Here is a 15,343-nt window from a genome sequence, read left to right as displayed (position 1 = left end):
AGAAAGACTAGAAGTGAAGTGACTGGGTTATGAGAGCCTTAACCCAATCAGTGTGTTAATTCCCTGATAGGGATTAACTGAGTGGTAACTGTAGGCAGACGGGGTGTGCCTGGAGGAGGTGGTCACTGGGGTGTGCCCTTGGGTTTATATTTTGTCTGTAGTGGTGAGAGGGGATCCCTCCCTCCCTCTCCCTCCCTCTCTCTCTCTCTCTCTCTCTCTTTCTCTCTCTCTCATGATGTCTTGAGCAGCTTCCCTCCACCACACTCTTCCTCCATGGTGTTCAGCCTCACCTCAAGCCCCAAGACCCCTGAAACCATGAGCACTAAGTGAACTTTTCCTCCTTAAAATTGTTCTTGTCAGGTCTTTTGGTCACAGCAGCAAAAAGCTGACTTAAACACGTTGTGCTTCCTATATGCTAAAGATGAGGAAGAGGACCAAGATCGAGGGTGCGGGAACGAAGCAGTTTGCAGAAATACGTGTGGCACCATCCCTTGGAAGAACAACAAAAATAATCGTAAGTGATATAAAATTTTATCTAAGCAAATAAATGTCATTTAAATGCTTTCATGTGCCTGTGGAAGAGTCTATGAGGAGACTTTCCAAGTTGCTAATAATCTTTTGTTTTAGGTTTTTTATTGTTGCTGTTTTATTCTTTTTGAATCATACGTGTTTATGGGATACAGTGCAATAATTTGACACACACATGTGATGTAAAATGATGAGGATAATTAGCACGTCCATCTCCTTAAACACTTATATTTCTTTGTGCAGGGAACCTTCAAATTCCTCCCTATGGATCTTTATAAAGTATTTTGTACTTGGAACTGTGGTTGGAGAGAATGGTGAGAGTGAGCGTTTTCAGTTCCAAATTGTTGAAAATCTTACTAAAAGTGTATGTTACTTTGCATTTAGAGAGAATGTGCTTACACCTTACAGCTGCCCCTGTTATTTACTGAGCACTTCCCCTGTGATGGACACTCAGCTGAGACCTTTACACACCAACCCACTTAGTCCCCACAAAGCCCTGTGAGGGAGCTTCTGTCATTACCCCCGCCTGTTCAGATAAGAGACTGGGCTCACAGAGATAAAGCCACGTGAGCCACATCACACTGCTAAGTGGCACATCCAGGAGTCAAGCCAAAGCCAATGCTCAACCATCAGGTACCAACGCTAGATCCTTACATATACCTGGAGGAGTGGGTGCTTCCGTGTACCATCCTCACCTCTGTCATTGCCGATCATCTTCCTTGTCATAGGTACCGGGTATGGTGCTTAATGCTTTACATAAGACTGTTAATCAACAACTTGGTCACCTTCATCTGTCCTTCAATAATATAGGCAGACTTAATCTAGTATTTATGATTGAAGAAACTAAAATCTAGAGAAGGCAACAACCCAAGTGGCATGTCAGAAATCCTCCACCAACTTAGCTGAGGGAGTTGGTGTTACCAGAACTAAGGCAACTTACTACTTGATTGCTCTTTAAGAGTACCCCAAGACTCTAGCATACCCTGACCTGCCATTTCCTGCACCATCTTCAACAACCATGGTGACCCTGTCTCCCTCCCATTGCTATTAGCATGCATCCGGCTGTGTCAAGAGAGCGCTGCAACATTTGTACAACAGAGGAATGCCCTTGCTTTTCACAAGTGAGGAAAGAAATTCAAAACTTCCCTGAACATCTGCCATTGAACATCTGATTATATGAATAAAATGTCAGTGGAAACAACTCACTGTGAGATCTATAAATACAAATGCAGGTTCTGCCATAGTGTCAGATGAATCAAATGTGTCCAACGTCAAAAGCTGAGCTGGTGGATGGAGGTAATATGCTAAACAACACACTGTTCCCTGTTCCCTCGATTAATCCCGGGAAACCATTTTATCTGCAATTTAACATGTCTTGCATGTTATAAAGCCATGGTATTTTTAAGTGGAAAAGGACACCCAGCCTAACCCAGGCCCAGGCTGTCAGTGACTCCCCATCACCACATGGACTCCACGGGCCACAACAGAAGAGGAGTCTGGAAAGGCACTGCAGGGGCACCTGGCAGGGGGAGATCCCGTGACCACCAGGCCCCTTAGAGGAGCACGCTGCTCTAGCGGTTGCACGTCTTCACGAACTGCTCTGTGCCTGGAACTGAAGCCACTGTGCTTTAGTTATGCCCTCCCCCCTTGTTCAGAAGATAAAGTAGCTGCAGGTCAGGAGAGTGTAAGGAGGGTGGTGGAAGATCTGGGTATCACCTAAGCCACGTAATTGATGCTCATATTTAAAAGACTGCGTGTCCAAGAGTCTGAATCATTTTAATGCTCCACACACAAGAGGCAGAAAACTGCTAATAAACCAAAAAGAAACATGAAGGGATGGGAGGACAGATGGATGGATGGGTGGGTGGATGGATGGACAGATAGATAGATGAGTGAACATCTGGATTTAACCAGAAGCTCAAGTGGTCCTGGCTGACAATCTGCATTCCTATCTATTAAAATCATTAAAATTATAACAACCACAACAATAGCAGCAACAGAAAACAAAACATAACTGCAAAGAACTTGGCAGAACTTTGGATATTACTCATGCACATCTTAAAGCTCTCTGTCTGGCATGCCACTCACCGCCGCAGGGAAACGCTGGCTCCTGCGGGTTCTCCTGGAAACGCGCTCCGTGCTCCTGGATCCCTCCCCACCACACTTTGCCCCAGACTTTGTTTGCGTGTTTGTTCCTGAGGCTGTCCCTGTTGCTTCTCTGATGGCTTTCACTTTGGTTTTCCTTCACCCATTATTCAGACTCTGCCTGATAAAGGAACTCTGCGGGGGAGGCTATGAGCAAAACCCCTTTCCCTCCAGATGACAAGGGCGAGGGGAGACTGAGAACCACGACACGTCCATCGCTTTCATCCCATCTGTATACGGACGTATGTGGATTTTCAAGATGTGTTTCTGTATGTAGATTGAAAACCTTGTTATTGGTTTCTGATCATAGCAGCCTGAGAAGAAGCTGTTTATATCCAACATAATGCCATAATGCCAAGAGCTGCCAAGTTCACAGCATCTTAGAATGCCAACATTCAAAACTTTGAGGAGGAAGTTACTGCAATCAAGGGGGGAATCTCAGATCAACCTCGCAGAGTCTAGGCAGGAGGAAAAAATCATAGAGTTGGCCATATAGTAGACACTCAATAAGTCCTTGCTGAATTCAGTGATGCCAAAGAAAGAATAAAGCTGAATTCTTCTTTCAAGTCGCTCAGAATGCTGCTGGCTGTTGGTTTTGGTTTGCTTGTTTGTATGTCTGTGTGTTTGTTAAGAAAAAGCAATTGTTGGGTTGTTTGGTGTTTGAACTAATGGCAAAAGTGTTTAATTTCGTGTTTTTGATATTAAAGGCAATTTTGACTTCCTTTATTGAATTGTGCATAAATATCCTTTCCTCCAGCTCTGATAATGAGATCCCTGGATTCACAGGCACACCCAGCCACATGGTCTTCTCTGCTTTCTACTGATGGAGTTTCATGGCTTGGATCTAAATCCCTCCCACTTTACCCATGACATGAGAAGGCCTATTTAGAGGAGGTGGAACAAGAAAGGGAGAATAAATTATTCAAGTCGTTCATCTGATACTCAAGTAACCAAACAGGAAACAGCAGTCCCCATAAACCTCGGGAACTTACTCCTCCTTTGGCAACCCAGGACGTTGCTGGCTTTCATGACCCTGTCACCCACAAAGCTCAATATCACACCGTGCCCTCCTCCACTATCACGACATTTAATCTGGGAGAGATGCAAACCCCTTTTTAATGGTTTCTCTCTTGATGTTAAAAATGGCCTTTATGTTCAAACTGATCTAAAAGAAATCATTTTGAAAGCTCGTGGCTGCACACTGCAAATCCCTGCTGGGATGCCCTGGAGTGTTTCGCCACTACTAAAACAGTAAGAATGAATGAATGAATGAATGAATGAATGAATGAATGAATGAAATAGAACAAAGAGGGAGTCCACCTGGGGCCCAGGTAACGCAGAGATGGAAATGGCATCTGCCTCGTTAGAAGATCGGAATCCAGGCATGCAAACAGCCCCATCACCTGCATGACTCCTTGTAGCTGATTTCAGCAATGGTCTGGAATGGATGGCGCCTGCTTTTGTGTTACCCACAATTGATAAATGTGCACCAATTTTTCATTTTGAAGCATTATTTCCTTTTGCAATTTGCCAAGCCTTTTCATGCCCCATTTGAAGACTGTCCCACGAACAAAGCTCCTTCAGGGGAGACAAGTTAATTATCTGACTGCTGCTCCAACTCTTGGCTGCTGGAAATAAAATTCTCACTGGTTCCAATGGTGAAGCCCCAACACTGCCATTTGGCAATGGTGTCCGATTCCTGCAGGACCAGTTTATGGACAAGCAGGAGACCAATAGCTAAGAAACACAGGTGGATCCAGGCGGGCCTAGGTTCCATCCTCCACTTGCTACTGCTGTAACTTTAGCAAGTTATTTAATCTTCATGAGCCTCAGTTTCCCCATCTGCAAAAGGGAGATAACATTACTTCAAAGTTATAAGATTATTGTAAAGATCAGGTAGCGTGAATGTACTGAGTTCTTGGCACATAGAAAGGGTTGAATAGATAATTCAGTTCTGAGAAACCACATCAAATGTACAATTGCCTTCCTCTCCTCATCCCAGAAGTTATGAGGGTTCTTTCATGAAGCTTCCCTACACAGTATTTCAGAACTATTTCCACACCAGAAATATTTCCTCACTCAATATATTTGGAACTACATATTAGTTAGTTTAGAAAAAGTGTTGACGGGTGTTTTTCCTGAGTCTGTTCAAGACCTGGTGCACATGGACAACACCCCTCTGCTGTTTGGGAAGCCTTCTACAGGAGAAAATTAATATTCCTACGAACTTTCTTGCTTCCTTAAGCGTACATTTGCTACTTGTCCACACAACTGCTACTTATACAAGTATTTTCTTTTAAGTCATCTAATTATCAAGGTGCCAAATTGAAGGGGTCTGGGACAATGCCATTCCTCTGGTTAAAATAATTAGTTAACTATAAGGCAAGAGAAAGAAGGGGGTAGAAAAGTCCCTTTGGTTTAGTATTTAAATATTCAAGCTGTGGGGTACATATTCTAATCTGAGCTTCAGAAGAGGAAAATAAACAGTACAAGAGCCAAATATGTATTAATTATGGCTTATTTATTTAGTGCCACTGATGTGTATCAAGCTATGCAAAGGGTAAATTGAAGGGGGAATTGAAAGGGGAAAATAAGTCCCAGTTCAAGGGCGCTGACAATCTCAGATTTCATGCACATCTGAAGGCTTACCTCGAGACTGGCGACCGACGATAAGAAAATGAACTTCACCTACAGTGGAGACCAGAGGAAGACGCACGATGTGGTCATCGGCAGTGTGTCAAGGGACATTTACCCTGCCCTTCCAGCTCCTTGGGGTCCTTCATGAACCAAATTAGATAGGATTCCAAATCAAAGAGTGGATCTCCTCACAGCCTAAGTCACCAATGACTTCTGTCCATGCAGAGAGCTGGCTCGGGATGCTTCTGGCAAGACCACTGCCCCTTGATGAGTTAACACAAAAAGTTCAGAATCCTCATGGCAGTAGGTAACTGGATTCTGATGGGTACAATTACTAAAGTGTTGCTGCCTCAGAAATGCCCATTGGGTGATTCTAGACTCCTGAACCTCTGAGCTTGTGTGAATCATTTCATAAGAGCAGAAACCACATTTTTTATCCCTTTTACTGAGGTTTAAGTTACAATACAATTAGGTCATTTTAAATGTACAATCAGATGAATTCACACAAATGTACATGGTCATGTAACCACCAGGAAAAATCGTGATGAAGTGCTCATCACCCCCAAAAGGTTATCCATGCCTTTTTACAATCCCTACCCCTATCCTGGGCCCTTGCAATTGTCAATCAAGTATCTGTCTATACAGTCTTATCTCTTCTAGAATCTCAAACAAATGGAATAATGCAATATGAAGTCCATTATGTTTGGCCTGCCTCACCTAGGGTAAAGCCTTTAAAGTCCGTCATGTTTGCATTCGTTGTTGGCCATTTTTATGACTAATAGTATTCCACTGTATGGAAACACAACTTGTTTACCCATAAATATCTGCGAGGTTTCCATCTTGGTGTCCCTATGAACAAAGCTGCTCTGAAGATTCAAGTACAAGTCTTGGTATGAACACCTACTTTCTGCTTCTTCTGAGAAAATGCCTAGGACTGAGATTGCTTAGTCATGTAGCAGGTGTTGTTCTCATTTCTAAGAACTGCCACAACATCTTCTAAAGAAGCCATATCACCTTCCATTCTTGTTTCATCAACTCTTGAAACTACTGGTATTTTCAGTACTAGTCACTCTAGCAGATGTGGAAGAGTCCCACGTGGTTGTAACTTGCATTTTTCTAGAGACAGATGACAGTAAGCACATTCTCTTGCCCTTATTTGACATTCATATGGATTCTCCAGTGAAATGACTACTCAAGCCTTCTCCAATATTGAGTGAGTTATCTTCTTTAATTGAGTCATAAGAGTTCTTTATATACAATAGTTCTTTATCAGTCACTTGTTTAGCAATTAATTTTTACCTGCCTGGAGCGTAACTTCTCATTCTCTGAGAATGCCATGAGGCATTATTGCATTTGTAATTTTGACAAAGTCCAATTTATCAATTATTTGTCTTACAGTCCATTGTATCTGTGTCTATTCTAACTCATCTTGGCCTGACCCAAGATCAAAAAAATTTTTTTCTCTTAATTTTCCTAGAAATGGCATCTGTCAGATTTGACATGTGAGTCTCTGTGAGTCACTTTAGTTTTTATGTTTGAAATGAGGCCAGGATTGAGGCTCCTGTTTCTCATGTAAGGATCCAGTTGTCCCAGCACATTTGCTGAGAAAATGGTCACCGTCCCTGAATTGTCTCTGCACAAAGCTGGTCAGGGCCTCCAAGTACAGTGGCCATCCAGCAGCAGCTGGAGTGGGAGGTGTGGAGGAGAGGACTTTGAAATAATGATAGAAATGAAATACATAAACTATGGAATATTACTCTGCAGCCATTTAAAATGGTGACAAAGTTCTATATTTATTGACGATGGAAAGATTGTTAAGTGATAAATACCCTATCATGAGACAGAATACATGGTTGGTTTTATGTTTCTCAATACAGGAGGAGATGGAATAAGATACATCGAGACAGACAGACCAAAAGATCTACTCCAAGATGTTTATCATGATCATCTCTAGGTGATGAATTAAAGGTGATTTCTATCTTTTGTGATTTTCTGAAGTTTTTCAATATGCATAAGAGGGATTTTCATAATAAAAAAGCTATTTCTGTTTTGAAAAATTGCTGTGGGTGGAAAGAAACAGAAATGAGAGTGAGCAGTGACTTATTATTTGAGTTGTGCAGAGCTAATTCATTCCATTTACTACTATGAAGTTTTAATAGTAAAACTATTAACACCACATAAATAGCATGAAGAGATCCTAATATAGTTCCAAACAAAGTACCCGTTACCTGTAAAATATGTTCCGACTGCTGCAAGTTGAATGAATGGCAGCACAAAGTCCTGGGAAACTTATAATTATATAAATTACTAATCAAGTTATTTCAAATTAATTTTCATTCAGATTCAGTTGTTTATGGCCATAAGGCAAGACCAAGCCACTTTCTAAAGAATCTTGGGCTGACTCCCTAATTACCTATAATGGGATTTTCTGCTTTGCATATTATCTGCAATGGCTTGGGAATTATTACCCTCATCATCCCAGGAGTCTCCAGCTGAGTGGAATCATGTAGCCCAATGCCTATCAAGAATAGAGCTTAAAACTGAGTCAAAGAAAAGAACAAGATAAAGGAATTGAGGATAGATTAGCATGAAGAGAGGAAGCCTTAGGGATTTCTAAATTACTGCCTTCCAATTTTTGATAGTAAAGTTATTAACCAGTTGGGCAAGAAACATAAGGGAGTAAATAAACTAAGTTAGAATTAAAGAATTTCACTTTGGCCATAGGGTGTGTTTTCTTAATAACATTCTTCTGTTCTTTCACCAAACATTCATGAGCCCCCACGCCAGTTGGAGCTCTGTCCGAGGTGCTGAAGTGATCCAGGCCGGTCAGGCCTCAGATCCTTAGGGGCTGCCGTGTGGTGGGGCTGGATGTCAAGGTTATATGACGCTGGAAGAGGTCACTGAAACTGATTAAGGGTCTCCTTGCAATATCAGGCTTGGTAACTTCTACTGCCCTGGAATTATTAGACACCTCTGCTGAAAATGGGAACCAAACAATACGTCCCTTCAGGTCTCTGCTAGCCTTGGGAAGCCTTTATTTTTAGGGCCTTTATGCTTGTGCTGACTTTTACATTTCTGTTCCAAGACTGGATTTTAAGCTACTGTTTTTGAACATTTATTCTGTGCCAGTCCCTGGGATAAACACTTTACAAATATTATCTATTCCACCTAATTCTTACTATTACCAGGCACAGACCTGTAGGTGTTTTACAGGTAAGAAAGGTGAGGCAAGGTGACCTAAGTAACTTATACAGTGACAAAGTAACAGGTGGGATCTGAACCACAGCTGGATTCAACACTCTTCACCAGCTTCTACTGCGTGTCTCCTATGCTCCAAATCACCCAATAGGTGGAGGATTGTATGAAGGGCTGATTATCTACATAACAATCCCTTCCCTAAACACAGTCAGGGACCTAACCTAGGTGGAGGATATTTCCAGAATCAAGACCAAGATCCAGTCCCTCGATCAGAAGCCAGATTCCAAGGTCCTGACATGGGACATAGCCCAGCACACTCACAGCAATGCTAACCAAGCTCAACATCACACTGCAAAAGAGAAGTGTGCTCTTCTGAACCTGCACCCCTGTTCTGACTCTGGGCTCTGAAACCAGCCTCATGTCTTGAAGTGGAAGTGATCAAGATGTATTTGAGACACAAATGAAGAAAGTAATCAGGTCCAAAGTAAATAGATGCTTTCCTCCCCTGCCCTTCACCTCCCCTGTGAATACTGTCTTCCATTTCTCAAGGACACACTGAGTCCCTCTGATAAATCAACTAGTCCCAACTCATCCTAGTTTGGAATAAATTCAAGTTACTTAACTTTCCTAATCTTCCATTTGATCATTGATTTTCCATGAGGTCTCTGAGAGTCTGTTTTCTGTTGCTGTGACAAAATACTTGAGGATGAGTACTTCATAAAGAAAATATGCTTATGTAGCTCACAGTTCTGGAAACTCAAGGGTTGGTGGCAACCTCTGGTAAGGGCCTCTGGCTACATCACAACATGGTGGGCAGCCTCATGGCAAGAGGGCATGTGAGAAGGACAAATAGGACAGGAAGCCAGAAAGATTCAGGGGCGAAGTTTGCTGCGTTTCTACCAACCCATTCTTGTGGGGTGCCTAGAGAATGACATTAATGCCTTCTAAGATCAGTGCCTCCAATAACTTCATCACCTCGAAGGAGACCCCGCCTCTTAATCGCCCTGCCATTCCCAGCATTACCACATCACAGACCAAGCTTCCAGCACAGGAACCACTGGGGGGCAAACTCAAGCCATGTCCAAACCACAGCAAGGCCTCCAGAACACAATACGGGCACTATGATGAAATTACACAGCTTTGGCATTTATTAAACATTTCTTACATGCAAGGCACTTTGTCCAGTGCTTACTTGTATAGGTCACTTAACCACCTGAAACAAAACTATGAGGTACACTGCACTCAAGCGCCACCTTTCAAGGAGGGAAGAAACCTGGAGAGGTTATGCAGATTCCCAAGGTCACACAGCTAAGTAGTGGTGAGCCCCTTGGCCCAGAGTGTGACTTCTAAGCCCACATTCTTTTTTCTGCTAAAAGAGTAAATAAACAACGTGTGACCATGGACCACATCCAGGTACCCCTGGTTTCATAAATAAACTCATATTGGAAACAGCTGCATTTACCTATTTTCTATAGCTACTTCCCCGACACAATGCCAGAGTGGAAAATCTGCAACAGTGACCCCAAAATATTTACCATCTGTCCCTTCACAAACAAGTTGCCCAAAGATGCCCCAAGCATGATACTTAATAACTGCCTTAGACTCAAGTTGACAGAAAGGAAGTCATGAAACGGAGCCCACAGTCTTGATTGTTGATACAGGCAGGACACTCACAGCCTCCAGTAAATGGTTATGAATTTCTAGGAACAGGCAGAGGAAGCAACACCCTGAGTCTTACCTGAAACCAGAGTCCTTTTCTCTGGGGCCCCCAGTAGGATGCTTGAGGAAATGAGGGGGGACAGACCTGGGACAGATCAGACAGGAAAGCACTGCCTAGTCAGAGACACCCCACAGCCTGGCCTGAAGCTCAGGGCTCTCCCTACACTGCATGTGATCTCCAGACTTTCTTTCAAAAGACACAAAAAGGCACGAGTTGCAGACAAAGGTCTTTCCAAGCATAACCCTGAACCTTATGGGGGTGACTTGGATCACCAAAGAACCACCTGGGATTTAGGAACTGAGCCCCCAGTTTCCAACCCAATATCAGTGATGTCATCCCTAAATGCTTCCTGAAACCCAAAGTAACTGGACAGGCCATTTCCAATAGCGTCCATTCTTACACGTGGCTTTGGAAAAACAAATATGGACAGACAGCTTGTGCAAGAGAGGCGCTCCCCTCAGATTCCTGTCCTTGTGAGAAAGCTCTGGCTGCATTAGGTGCCTCTGCGCTCACATCCTCTGCCACTACCCCTTCCTCCCGAGCACAGCAGCAGCGAGAGGGGGTGGCATCGGCGAGAGGGAGAGGTCACACCAGCTTCTGCAGGCTTCCTCCCTGGGAGTCCTGGTTCTCAGAAACAACACCCGCAAGTCCGATTTCAGAAAATAATTTCACGGGAACCCAGCCAAGATTCTCAGGAGCATACGATCCTGGCTTCCCACTGGGGGAAAACACTGGATGAGTAGCCTCCACCTGCAAAGATGGTCAAGGGATGAAACGGTGTTCTGTCAACTGCCTTGCCCAACCTACTAGTGAACACCGTGAACTCCCCCCACACACACACACTTCTGGGCTGGTATATAAAGGGGAGGGAAAATAATGTCACCAACCACACAGAAGTGCCAACTGATAAATCGCTGCACAGCCCTCACCTGGCACCATGCCGGCCACTGGACACATGCTGTCTCTTTTACCCTCATCCCCCCCGCAAGAAGCTGCTTTATCACCTGCCTGGAATGGAGCTCAGAGAGGCTGAATAAACTGCCCAGGGTAACAGAGCGGGAGATCAGGCTGGACTCTGGCCAGACTGCCCTTGCCTGGACCCTGACTCATTCGCCATCTCTGGGTTCCACATCTGAGAAGCGGATGAGGCACTGGCAGCAGCTGCTGTCCCCATTGCAATGTGGCATTTGAGGTCCTGTGTTTTTTTTTTGATGTTGGTGTTGTTTGCTTCTAAACAAGACATCCCAGAACGGAGCTCTTCATAAAGCTGTGTTTGACGAGATGCAGAAGCAGACCGTGCGCCGTCGGGAGGAAGCCTCGTGCAGTCTCAGCAGAGTCTCAGTCCCCCACCGCCTCCAGCCTTGGCTTCCTTCATTTGGAAGCTTTTCTGAGTTTTTGCTATCGTACTGCAGTAGTTCTACACGACCTTCCCACCAGCCGAAAGGACTTTTCTTTTTTTTTTTTTTTTTTGTCTTGTGTTTTACAAAAAATGAAGAGAAAAAAACAAAAAGGGACAAGCTCAGGCAAGGAGCCCGTTCGTCTTTGCAGCACTTACCAGAACAATCAGTTCCGGGTCACGTTCCACAGCGTTGCCTAAATCTTCAGGTAATTATTTTTTACCACAAGAAAAAAACTGTCAGTTAGACAATAAACCAATTCAACAGCTCCTCCAAAGTCTGGGGACTCCATATTAAAAGCTGTTGGAGCCCAAGCCTCTTCTGCAGTCAAACGTGACCATCAGAAGCCTGTGGAAGGGAAGCTCTTCCCATCCCATTCCGCAAGCAAGAACAACGAGGCTCGGGGGGATGAAACGATCCACCCACTTAGCAGCATGGCTGGGCTTCCACCCACCCTGTCTGCACCCCCGGGTACAGGCCACTGAGTGCTCTCTGTGCTTAGGTGGGCCACATCCCCCATGAAGGTCACATGGTTGACAGTCCGGCGCTGCTGCTCCACCATTTTGCAGGGTGAGTCTACTTGGCTTGCTGCTATTAACACAGAAGTTGCTGCAGGCAAGAAGTGAGAAAATGGACACTGTGTGACAATAAAACTTTATTTTCAAAAAACAAGCAAACAAACCAGATTTGGTCCAAGGGCCACTGTTTGCTGATACCCGTTCTAACCCTTCTTTAAGGGAAGGAGATCAGAGCTGAGCCTGTAGAAGACACAGCAGGCAAAGGCAGGAGGGAAAGGCAGGTAAGGAAAGGGCAGAGGCTGCGCTGCCCTGGTGTTGGATGCTTAGGGGCCTTTCTTCCTGGAAGTAATAATTGGGTTGAGGTTGCTTCAGAAAATCATCAAGCGATCAGACCAAGTAAATAGGGTTGAATTGGTTCATAGAAATGAAAAGTTCAATGCAGGTCAAACTTCAGGTGTGGCTTGATGCAGGTGCTCACTCACTGCCAATCACGGAAGACTGTCAAACAGAAGAGTGCCTTCGTGGGCTGCACAGCCCCAGGCTGAATCTCCTGTTTCCTGTGGGCCCTCTCTGAGCATTGTGGTACTGAGGTACCCCAAGAAATAAGGCTCTGTTCCTGCCCTCAACAAGGTGCCAGTCCAGTGGCTGCCACCATAGGAGTCTGCCTGAGGGTGAAACCCACGAAGAAGGAAGCAGCATAGAGAGGTAGGGCCACCTCCTAGAGCCCGGCACAGTGCTCAGCAGGAGTCTCAGGTCAGCAGTAAGGGATCCGCCAGGCTCGGGCCCTCCCCAGCTGCTTTGTGCCCTGGCATGCGGCCTGCTCCTCCCACACACAGCAGCACGTGGCGTAGACACAGGTGAGTGCACAGGATCCAGGAGAGGCTGCACTCACGCTAACTGCCCTGAAATGTCGCCAGTGTCGTCTTGAAGCATGTGAGAGAGAACGAAGCGTGACTCCCCTCCTTGAACCCCGCCACGGAGCAAATCGCTTCCAGCAATTAACGATTCTGATTCCGTGGTTTATTTCAAGGGAAAGTTACTCAGAGCCTCCTGGTCCAGGTCCCCCTGTCTGATCTCACTGACGCAACTTATGTGACATTTATTATTGCCTGTCGTGTGGAAAAGAAACGGCTGCCCCCGAAGCCTGTGAAAACATTTGCTCTTTCACAGTCCCATTGGCCTGCTCCGCGTCTGACAGGGACAGATGGGGAGAAGGGTGGAGGTGCAGAGTGGAGCGCTCCCCTTGGGACCGAGGGTGCCGGTGAGTCTGAACACAACCTACCAGCCGAGAGCTTGCGGGCTGTCTGTCCACCCTCCACCTCCTGAGAAAGCCACAGAGCCCCTGGTGGCTTGGCCAGGCCCTCACCCTCTGGCACATGCCCTGCCTGACCCAGCTCCAGCCACTGTGTCCCCTCCCTGCCGCAGATGCAGGGGAACCAGCCCGGAGGGTGAGGGGTGCTCTGCTCCAGGGCCCCAGCCCGGGGCTCTGACCTCGGCAGGTCCTCTGAGGACCAGGCGGGAGTGAGTCTTGGTCAGGCTTGGGGACTGTCCTTAAAGGACGCTGAATTCAGGCAGCAGGGATTTGCCGAGCTTCTTCTGGATGCCAAGTAAAGCCCTGGGGACCCAGCGGTGTGCAGGAAGGATGGGAAGGCGGCAGCCCACGCCCTCGCAGAGCTGGTGGTCTTCTCAGGAGACAGACCGTCCCGTGGACTGTACAAGGGTGCGTGAGAATGCAGCTGCGACCAGCGCTCCCAAGAGGCGCTCAGCCCGTGAACAGAGGAAGGCTCCAGGTGGACGTGGCGAGGCTCCCAGGCCACAGCCCAGGCCTGCTCAGTGTCCTTTCTCCCCCTCAGAACATGTCCTCGGCCCCTCACGGGCACACCCTCCCCTCCTCGCCCCCTGCCTCTCACCTTCCTCGCTCTCCGCACCCCAGTTACCACCCGAAGCACACTGCAGACATGTGTCTCTGCTGAGAAAACAGAAGATCCACGAGGGAGTTCGTCTTCTTTTAGTCCTATTAGCAGCACCCAGGAGCCGTGCCAGCACATAGTAGGTCATCAGCCAGCATTTATTGAATGATATAATTAACTGGGCTGCCTGTGAAGGCTCATCAGGTGGTGACCAGAGGCTGGGTCCGTGGCACCATTCGCATCCTAAATATGCAGCAGCAGGTAGGATCTGGCCCTGGGGAAACCCGGCTGGACCCTGAGGGTGGGCATGGCAGGGGCCGAAATGGCTGGACAGAGATGCTGTGGGCATGCGAAGAATTTTTTCCTTTAGCCTAAAACCAACAGGGAGCAAACCTGATTTGCCTTGAGTACCCTGGCTGCACATCGGCACGAGCCAGAGTGGACCTGGATGGGCAGGAGAGACCAGCTGGAGGCCACTGTGGACCGGAGAAAAGACAACTCGGCCTGGGTGGCGGTGGTGGACAGACGTCTAGAGGGCCAAGATCTAGGTCTACTTAGGAGTTAGGCCCACAGGACAAGATGAAGGATCAGCACAGGGGTGAGACGGGGACAGTCTCCTGGCTTCCCTCAGTGCCACAAGGCACCATGGCCTCCAAGTCCCTCACCTCCCGTGCCAAAGGGCCTCCGAGGCATCTCAGTTCTGGCCTACCTGCCTCTCCACGCTGCTGCTGCCCACCCAGCCCAAGGCCTCCAGGACCCTCAGGATTCTGCTTCTCACCCTATTCGAGGTTCACTTGCTCTTTCCATGGCTGATCAGAAACGAGTCACAGGACTCGAGGACAGGGCTGCCCGGTGCCCCGGGAGCGGCGCTGCCTGACGTCAGGCCCACGCGGGATTACTGTTGCACTCCTATTTGATGTTCTACTGACAACCTACCTGGCAAACGTCAGCCACCTTTGAAACTTACAGAGAGCCCGCGTGACAGCTGACACCCAAGGCTGAGATCTGTACAGCTTTAAGATTCAGGGTGCCTCGGAGCAGAAGTGAAACTTCTAGGAGAGAATCTGTTAGCTGCCCAGCCCAGCAAGAGGGGAGACTTCAACACACAGGGTAGCATGGTGTGTGTGTGTGTGTGTGTGTGTGTGTGTGTGTGTGTGTGTCACCATGGGAGGAAAGAGGACACACCGATAAAGTGGAGGAGGCACCCATTCTCTATTACCCCCACACACCCTCTTCCTACCGTGGAGGCAGCTGTTCCCTCCCTGGGTTGCCAGCGCAGCACGGGAACCG

Source organism: Sciurus carolinensis, chromosome 2, assembly GCF_902686445.1.
Source record: "Sciurus carolinensis chromosome 2, mSciCar1.2, whole genome shotgun sequence".
Classification (NCBI taxonomy): domain Eukaryota; kingdom Metazoa; phylum Chordata; class Mammalia; order Rodentia; family Sciuridae; genus Sciurus; species Sciurus carolinensis.
The sequence above is the reverse complement of the archived record's forward strand: the minus strand, read 5'-3'. Positions refer to the sequence as shown.